Genomic DNA, 9,284 nt, shown 5'->3' on the forward strand with positions numbered 1-9,284 from the left:
CCTACTGCGCTGTGACCAGCAGGTGGCTGCTATGCTCCACATTATAGGGAGTGACCTCCACTGCCACCCTCTCCTCCTCCTCCCTCCTCCTCCTCCCTCCTCCTCTCTCCTCCTCCCTCCTCCTCCTCCCTCCTCCTCCCTCCTCCTCCCTCCTCCTCCTCCCTCCTCCCTCTTCCTCCCTCCTCTCTTTCATCCCTCTTTCTTTCTCCTTCTTCCTTCTCCTTCCTTCTCCCTCCTCCTCTTCCCTCCTCCTTTTTCCTCCTCCTCCTTCTTCCTCCTCCTCCTCCCTACCCCTTCTCCTCCCCCTTCCCCTTTCTTTTAAGAGACGGGGTCTCAGCCAGGCACAGTGACTCACACCTGTAATCCCACCTGTAATCCCTCACTTTGGGAGGCCAAGACAGGAGGATCACTTGAGCCCAGGAGTTCCAGGCTGCAGTGAGCTATGGTAGCACCACTGGACTCCAGCCTGGGCAACAGGGGGAGACCTTGTCTGAGAGAGAGAGAGAAAGAGAGATGGGATCGCACCGTGTCGCCCAGGCTGGAGGGCAGTGGCAGGACCATAGCTCTCCAGTGCCTTCTTGAGTCTAGCTAGGGGCTTGTCACCTAACCCAAAAGATCTATTTAAAACATGAAGTAGAATCATTGTTTCTCACAGAATCAGCTGCCTTCTCAGATCCTCTGCAAACGGAAACAGAATCATGCAAAACAGGGAAGGTAAAGGGACAAGAAAATGGTCTTTTTGAAGAGCTGCTCCCAGCCCTGCTGGACAAAATGACCAAAATAGGATCCCTGGTATTAAAGTTCCTCTCACAAAGATCCATTCAGAAAATTGAGGACACTTTGGGAGGCTGAGATGTGAGGACTGTTTGAGGCCAGGAGCCTGGGCAACAGAACAAGGCCCTGTCTCAAAAAAAAAAAAAAAAGATACATATATATATATATGTACCCAGAGTCAAGACAAGTGATATTTGTTGTCTAAAAACAACTCTGGTTCAGGGTACATCAGTTAACTTTTTTTTTTTTTTGAGATGGAGTCTCACTCTGTCGCCCAGGCTGCAGTGCAATGGTGCGATCTCGGCTCACTGCAAGCTCCGCCTCCTGGCTCACACAATTCTCCTGCCTCAGCCTCCCAAGTAGCTGGGACTACAGGCACCCGCCACCACGCCCAGCTAATTTTTTGTGCTTTTAGTAGAGACGGGGTTTCACCGTGTTAGCCAGGATGGTCTTGATCTCCTGACCTCGTGATCCGCCCACCTCAACCTCCCAAAGTGTTCAGATTACAGGCGTGAGCCACCACACCCGGCCTTTTTTTTTTTTTGAGACAGAGTCTTGCTCTGTTGCCCAGTCTGGAGTGCAGTGGTGCAATCTCAGCTTACTACAGCCTCCACTTCCCAGGTTCAAGTGATTTTCTGCCTCAGCTTCCCAAGTAGCTGGGATTACAGGTGTGCACCACCACACCTGGCTAATTTTTGTATTTTTTGTAGAGACAGGGTTTCACCATGATGGACAGGCTGGTCTCGAGCTCCTGGCCTCAAGCGATTCTCCCACCTCAGCCTCCCAAAGTGCTGGGATTATAGGTGTAAGCCACCACGCCCAGCCCAAGACAGATACTTTAAGAAAGTAAACTGGCCAGGACGGTGGCTCACACCTATAATCCCAGCACTTTGGGAGGCTAAAGCAGGCAAATCACTTGAGGTCAGGAGTTCGAGAGCAGCCTGACCAACATGGTGAAACCCTGCCTCTACTAAAAATACAAAACTTAGATAGGAGTGGTGGTGGGCACCTCTAAATCCAGCTACTTGGAAGGCCAAAACGGCATCATTTGAACCCAGGAGATGGAGGTTGTAGCGAGCCAAGATCCTGCCACTGCACTGCAGCCTGGGTGACAAAGCAACGCTTTGTCTCAAAAATAAAATAAAATAAAGAAAAAGAAAATAAAGAAGGGAACTTAGGTCAAGTGAGGTCATAAGTGTGGGGTCCTGATCCAATCGGACTGATGTCCTTATAGAAAGAGACACCAGGAGTGCACACACGTGGAGGGAAGGCCATATGAGGTCACAGTGAAAAGGTGGCCTTCTACAAACCAAGGACAAATGCCTCAGGACAAACCAACCCTGCTGGCACCTTGACTTTGGACTTCTAGTCTCCAGAACTGTGAGAAATAAATGTCTGTTGTTTGAGCCACCTAGTCTGTGATATTTTGTTACACAGCCCTAGCAGACCATTACTTTCAGTCTCTTCTTTGCTCTCCACTGTGTCCTTTCTACCAAGCACCATGCCTAGCACACAGTAAGTACCCCCAAAAAGATGCGCAAACATCATCGCCTCCTGTGGGAAGCTGTCCCTCACCCTTCTCCACTCCTTCTCCCCTTAGCTTAAGTGCCTCTTCTCAGCTTCAGTTCCTACACTTTCCACTTGGCTCTTGAAGAATATGTTTTGAGGTCTAATTCCTCTCTAGAAGGTGAAATGTTTGAAGGCAGGGGCTGGGTCTTCCGCAGGGCTCAGCACCAATGGCATGCACCATCAGAATTTTGTTTTGTTTTGTTTTTTTGAGATGGAGTTTCACTCTTGTCACCCAGGCTGGAGTGCAGTGGCCCAATCTCAGCTCACTACAACCTCTGCCTCCCAGGTTCAAGCGATTCTTGTGCCTCAGCCTCCTGAGTAGCTGGGATTACAGGCGCCCGCCACCATGCCTGGCTAATTTTTGTATTTTTAGTAGAGATGGGGTTTTGCCACGCTGGCCAGGCTGGTCTCCAACTCCTGACCTCAAGTGATTAGCCAACCTTGGCCTCCCAATGTGCTGGGATTACAGGTGTGAGCCACTGCGCCTGGCCAGAAGTTTAATAAATATTTGAGTGAAAGTAAGATTCTTGACCTTGACTCATGGGCCCTAGAGAGCTAGAAGACCTGAATTCTAAGCTTCATTCCTGTGCAACTGTGGACACTGAGCCTCAGATGTAATCATGGTCTGGGGTTTTTCCAGAGATCAAAGCTTGGGGAAAGTCTTTGTTCTCTGAAAGGTACAGGGTTATTTTCACATCTGTCATGAACACTCGTGCCGTTGAGCTGAGCTCCTGAGTCTTAGTCAGCTGCCTGGCTCCAGGTGGACATCCTGCTGTACCTCAGATATACTAAGCTCACTCCTGCCTTGGGGCTTTTGCGCTTGCTACTGCTTCTGGGAACACACTGCCCCCAGGCTTTCCCATGGTCCCTTAATTTTCAGGGTCTACACCAGAGTCAAGGCAGATGATACTGATTGCAAGGAAACAACTCGGTTACAGGGCATTGGGGAACAGAAGAAATGCCACTGTTTGGCTCACGCCTGTAATCCCAGCACTTTAGGAGGCCGAGGTAGGTGGATCACGAGGTCAAGAGATCGAGACCATCCTGGCCAACATGGTGAAACTCCGTCTCTACTAAAAATACAAAAATTAGCTGGGCGTGGTGGCCCGCGCCTGTAGTCCCAGCTACTCAGGAGGCTGAGGCGGGAAAATCGCTTGAACCCAGGAGGCAGAGGTTGCAGTAAGCCGAGATCACACCACCGCACTCCAGCCTGGAGGGCAGACTCCATCTCAAAAAAAAAAAAAAAAAAGAAGAAGAAGAAGAAATACCACTGCTCTATTAGTTCATTTAATCCCCTCAGTGACTTTGAGAGGTATGCACTTTTTTTCTTTTTTTTTGAGATAGGGTCTCACTCTGTCACCCAAGCTGGAGTGCAGTGTCGCAATCATGGCTCACTGTAGCTTATACCTCCTGGGCTCAGGTGATCCTCTTACCTCAGCCTCCCCAGTAGTTGGGACTACAAGTGTGTGCCACCACACCTGGCTAATTTTTGTATTTTTTGTAGCCATGGGGATTCGCCATGTTGCACAACCCGGTCTTGAACTCCTGAGTCCAAGCAATCCTCTCACCTCAGCCTCCCAAAGTGCTGGGATTACAGATGTGAGCTACCACGCCCGGCCGGTATGTACCTTTTTTTTTTTTTTTTTTTTTTTGAGATGGCGTCTCACTCCGTCACCCAGGCTGGAGTGCAGTGGTGCGATCTCAGTTCACTGCAACCTCCCCCTCTCGGGTTCAAGCAATCCTCCTGCCTCAGCCTCCCGAGTAGCTGGGATTACAGGTGCCTGCCACCACACCCGGCTAATTTTTGTATTTTTTAGTAGAGATGGGGTTTCACCGTGTTGGCCAGGCTGGTCTTGAACTCTTGACCTCAGGTGATCCGCCTGCCTCGGCCTCCCAAAGTGCTGGGATTACAGGCATGAGCCACTGCACTCAGCCTTTTTTTTTTTTTTTTTTTTTTTTTTTTTTTTGAGACATAGTCTCACTCTGTTACCCTGGCTGGAGTGCAGTGGCATAATCTCGGCTCACTGCAACCTCTGCCACCTGGGTTCAAGCGATTCTCGTGCCTCAGCCTCCCGAGTAGCTGGGATTACAGGCTTGTATTTTTAGTAGAGACAGGGATTCACCATGTTGGCCAAGGTGGTCTCAAACTCCTGACCTCAGGTGATCTGCCCACCTCGGCTCCCCAAAGTGCTGGAATTACAGGTGTGAGCCACCATGCCTGGCCAATATGTACTATTAACATGCCCATTTATGATATGACCGTTTAGTATGCCCAGATGAAGAGATTAAGGCCCAGAGGGGTTAAGCAATTTGCCAAAGGTCTCACAACTAGTACATAACAGGGCCAGGATATGATGCAGACAGTTTGGATCCAGCATTCAGCTACCTAGGCTGCAAGGCTCTCTGCTTCTCAGTGTACACTTAAGCTTAGTTAGCATAGGATCTGGTATGGGGAGTTGCTTAATAAGCAACTGAAGGCAGGGGCTTTTTATTTATTTTTCTACTTCTCTCAGACATTTAACTCTCCAAATCTGACAATCCAACCCCCAAGCCAAGCCAACAACCCTTCCTATACCATCTTGCCAGAGCCCAGGGTCCCTCACTCCATCTTCTCATGCCTTCCTGGCCCATAAAAAGGATTCAATAATTTGTAGCAATTAGCTGGGCATGTTGGCATGTGCCTGTAGTCCCAGCTCCTCAGAAGGCTGAGGCAGGAGGATTGCTGAGGCTAGGAGTTTGAGGCCACAATGTGCTACGATCGCACCTGTGAATAGCCACTGCACTCCAGCCTGGGCAACACAGCAAGACCCCATCTCTAAAAAAACAAAACAAAACACAGGAAACCTGTATCATAGACCAGCTTATTAAAATAGAAAGAAAATAACCAGGTGTGGTGGCACACACCTGTAATCCCAGCTACTTGGGAGGCTGAGACAGGAGAATCGCTTGAACCTGGGAGGCAGGGGTTGCAGTGAGCCAAGATCGTGCCATTGCACTCTAGCCTGGGCAACAGAGTAAGACTCTGTCTCAAAAAAAAAAAAAAGGAAAAAATATGCATAAAAAATTGAAAAAATTGTAGCAATTATCACTAGGGCTTCTCAGTGAGAATCAGTGAGAAACTCCAAAGGTTCTGAGGCTGTAAAGTATATTCCCAACCACCTTTAGGGTCAAAGTTGGGACAAGATGAACTAACTGTAAATAAGGCTTGTTGAGTGAGAGGACTTCTCAACCAATCCAACCCAGGATCTACCAGACAAGCACTTCCTGAAGTTAATGTGGTTCAGGGGTGATCTCCTGGGTCAGACAGATCTGCGTCTGAATGCCAGCTTTGGTTACTCCTCAGGGAGTAACCAAAGCTGGATCCACCCGCCTCAGCCTCCCAAAGTGCTGGGATTACAGGTGTGAGCCACCGGGCGCCTGGCTGGTTTTTTTTTTTTTTTTGAGACGGAGTCTTGCTGTGTCGCCCAGGCTGGAGTGCAGTGGCACGATCTTGGCTCACTGCAACCTCTGCCTCCCAGGTTCAAGCGATTCTCCTACCTCAGCCTCCTGAGTAGCTGGGATTATAGGCATGCGCCACCATGCCCAGATAATTTTTGTATTTTTAGTAAAGATGGGGTTTCACCACGTTGGTCAGGCTGGTCTCGAACTCCTGACCTTATGACCCACCTGCCTTGGCCTCCCAAAGTGATTGGATTACAGGCGTGAGCCACCGTGCCTGGCCTCGTTTCTTCATCTTTCAAATAAGAAAAACACAGTGTGAGGAGTGATGAAGAACTCAGGCTTGGATTCAGAAGGTCTTGTATCATTCTACTCCTTGCTCAGCTGTGTGAGCTGAGATGAGGAGCTTCACCTCTGTGAGCCTTGGCTGTCTATTCCAATGCGTGTTGGGGCGTCATTCTGTTTCCTGTGGTGGCTGGGGATTCCCTGGGACCATGTGTGTCTGCACTGTGGTCACTGTAGTTGGCAGGATGGAGGCAGTGTATAAAAATGTTTAGGAGCTTAGGCTCTGGAGTCAGACTACAACAGGCCTAGTTCAAATTCCAGCTCTGACAATTACTCCTGGTGAGATCTTAGGAAAATCAGTTTCTTCTCTGAACCTGTTTTTGTTTTTTTGTTTTGTTTTGTTTGAGACGGAGTCTTGCTCTGTTGCCCAGGCTTGAGTGCAGTGGCGCGATCTTGGCTCACTGCAACCTCTGCCAGGTTCAAGTGATTCTCCTGCCTCAGCCTCCCCAGTAGCTGGGATCACAGGCATGTGCCACCATGCCCAGCTAATTTTTTTTGTATTTTTAGTAGAGACGGGGTTTCACCATGTTGGCCAGGCTGATCTCGAACTCCCGGCCTCAAAGGATCCACCCGCCTCATCCTCCCAAAGTGCTGGGATTACAGGCATGAGCCACTGCGCCAGGCCAAACCTCAGTTTTTGTATCTGTCAAATGAGAATAATAACAGTAAATATCCGATAGAGTTTACTATGAAGAGTCAATCTGATGATGTAGGTAAAGCACTTAAAACTGGTCTGGTGCCTGGCACAGTGGCTCATGCCTATAATCCCAGTACTTTGGGAGTCCAAGGCAGGAGGATCCCTTGAGCCCAAGAGTTTAAGTCTAGCCTGAGCAACATAATGAGACCATCTCTACAAAATAATAATAATAATAAATTAATTAATTAGTGAGGCATGGTGTTGTGCACCTGTAGTCCCAGCAACTTGGGAGGCTGATGTGGGAGGATCCTTTGACCCCAGGAGGTCAAGGCTGCAGTAAGCCATGATCCTGCCACTGTGCTCCAGCCTGGGCAAGAGAGCAAGACCCTATCTCAAAAAAAAAAAAGCAAAGATATTATGAGACTGATTTTTTAAATACCTTTCTCTAGGCCAGGTGCAGTAGCTCATGCCTGTAATCCCAGCACTATGTGAGGCTGAGGCAGGAGGATCACTTGAAGTCAGGAGTTCGAGACCAGCCTGGCCAACATGGTGAAACCCTGTCTCTACTAAAAATACAAAAATTAGCCAGGCGTGGTGACAGGTGGCTGTAATCCCAGCTACTCGGGAGGCTGAGGCAGGAGGATGGCTTGAACCCCGGGAGGTGGAGGCTGCAGAGAGCCGAGATCGCGCAACTGCACTCCAGCCTGGGTGACAGAGCAAGACTCTGTTTCAAAAATAAATAAATAAATAAATTAATTAATTAATTAATTAAAATACCTTTTTCTACATGTCAGTCCATTTTCCCAAAACCAGGGCCAATGTGACCAGACCCCATCCCCATCTACAAAATCAATCCTACTTAATCATAGTGTAGCTTGAAGGTTGAGCTCTCACCACAGCAGGGTTCGAGTTCCAGCAATGCCCGTACCTGCTGCAGGACCTGAAATAAATGACTTCACCTCTTTGGCCCTCAGAGGTTAACCTGGCATAGTAATCGCCTCCCTCACGGGGTAATTTAGGTTTCAACGAGTTGATGCACCAGCGTGGCACATGGAAAGGGCTCGATAAACACGAAGTGCTATTACTCCCACCACAGTGCCAGTCCTTCTCCCTTTTTTACTTTATTTTTTATTTTTATTTTTTGAGATGGAGTCTTGCTCTGTCGCCCACGCTGGAGCGTAGTGGCGCCATCTCCGCTCACTGTAACTTCTGCCTCTCGGGTTCAAGCAATTCACCTGCTTGGGCCTCCCGAGTAGCTGGGGTTACAGGCATCCCCCACCACGCCCGGCTAATTTTTGTATTTTTAGTAGAGACGGGGTTTCACCATATTGGTCAGGCTGGTCTCGAACTCCTGACCTCAGGTGATCTGCCCGCCTCAGCCTCCCAAAGTGCTGGGATTACAGGCGTGAGCCACCGCGCCCGGCCCCTTCCCCCATTTTAGTGGTTTCGCTCCCTATCGGGGCCAGGGACGCCTCAGGCTGTCTCGGTCAGGACCTACAGCTCCGGTTGTTGTCCCAGGCTCTTCCGCGAGGTGCTCTCCTGTCTCCTGACCACCCCCATTCCTCTCCGCTCAGCTCCTCAGCGAGCGGCTGCGAAGGACGCGCACAACACTCCGCGCAGCGGGAAGGTACCGAACTCGCATCGCAGCCTGAAACTGCTCAACTAAGCTCCGGCCCCGCTGCCCTCTGGTCAATCTAAAGCGAAGACGAGCCTTAGGGCCAATCAGAAGCGACAGCGGTGGAGTCATGCCCGCCTCCTTGAGGCGCCCTGGCGTCTCATTGGCTATGCTTGAGAACGAATCCCAGGCTAAGCCACTTAGAAAGGAGCGGAGCCAGCCAATCAGCGGTGCAACCGCCGCGGGGGCCGGGCCAGAAGCCCCGCAGACAAGCACCTCGGGAGACTGGCGAGGGGCGAGCTCGCAGCTTGTCATCCCCGAAGCCCTGCCCCGGGGGAAACCCTGCTGGAGGGAGTCTAACCCCCGGGCCAGTTAATGTTGGGGCAGCGCAATCGGCCGTTCCCTCTGCGGTATGGTTGGGGGCGGGAGTGCTGACACGTCTGCGCGCGGTTACTCCTGGCTGAGCATACAGTCGAGGTGGCAGTGGGAATTGGAAGTGCAAGTGTCACGCTGCCATCACGGGGCAAGGCGCTGCCATCACGGGGCAAGGCACTGCCCCCCTCTTGTGTCTTCCCTGTCCCTGTACACTTCCAGGCTTCCAGGCGAGGCAGAGTGAGCTGTGCCAGCAATGGTGGTGGAGTGGGACAAGAGAGAAAAGGGAGCTGTCCACAGGCACCGAAGCCTGGCTGGCTCTTTTTTTTTTTTTTTTTTTTGAGACGCAGCCTCGCTCTGTCTCCCAGGCTGGAGTGCAGTGGCGCGATTTAGGCTCCTTGCAATCTCCGCCTCCCGGGGTTCAAGCGATTCTCCTGCCTCAGCCTGCCGAGTAGCTGGAATTACATGCGCCCGCCACCACGCTCAGCTAAGTTTTGTATTTTTAGTAGAGACGGGGTTTCACCATGTTGGTCA

Source organism: Pongo pygmaeus, chromosome 20, assembly GCF_028885625.2.
Source record: "Pongo pygmaeus isolate AG05252 chromosome 20, NHGRI_mPonPyg2-v2.0_pri, whole genome shotgun sequence".
In the NCBI taxonomy this organism is placed as follows: domain Eukaryota; kingdom Metazoa; phylum Chordata; class Mammalia; order Primates; family Hominidae; genus Pongo; species Pongo pygmaeus.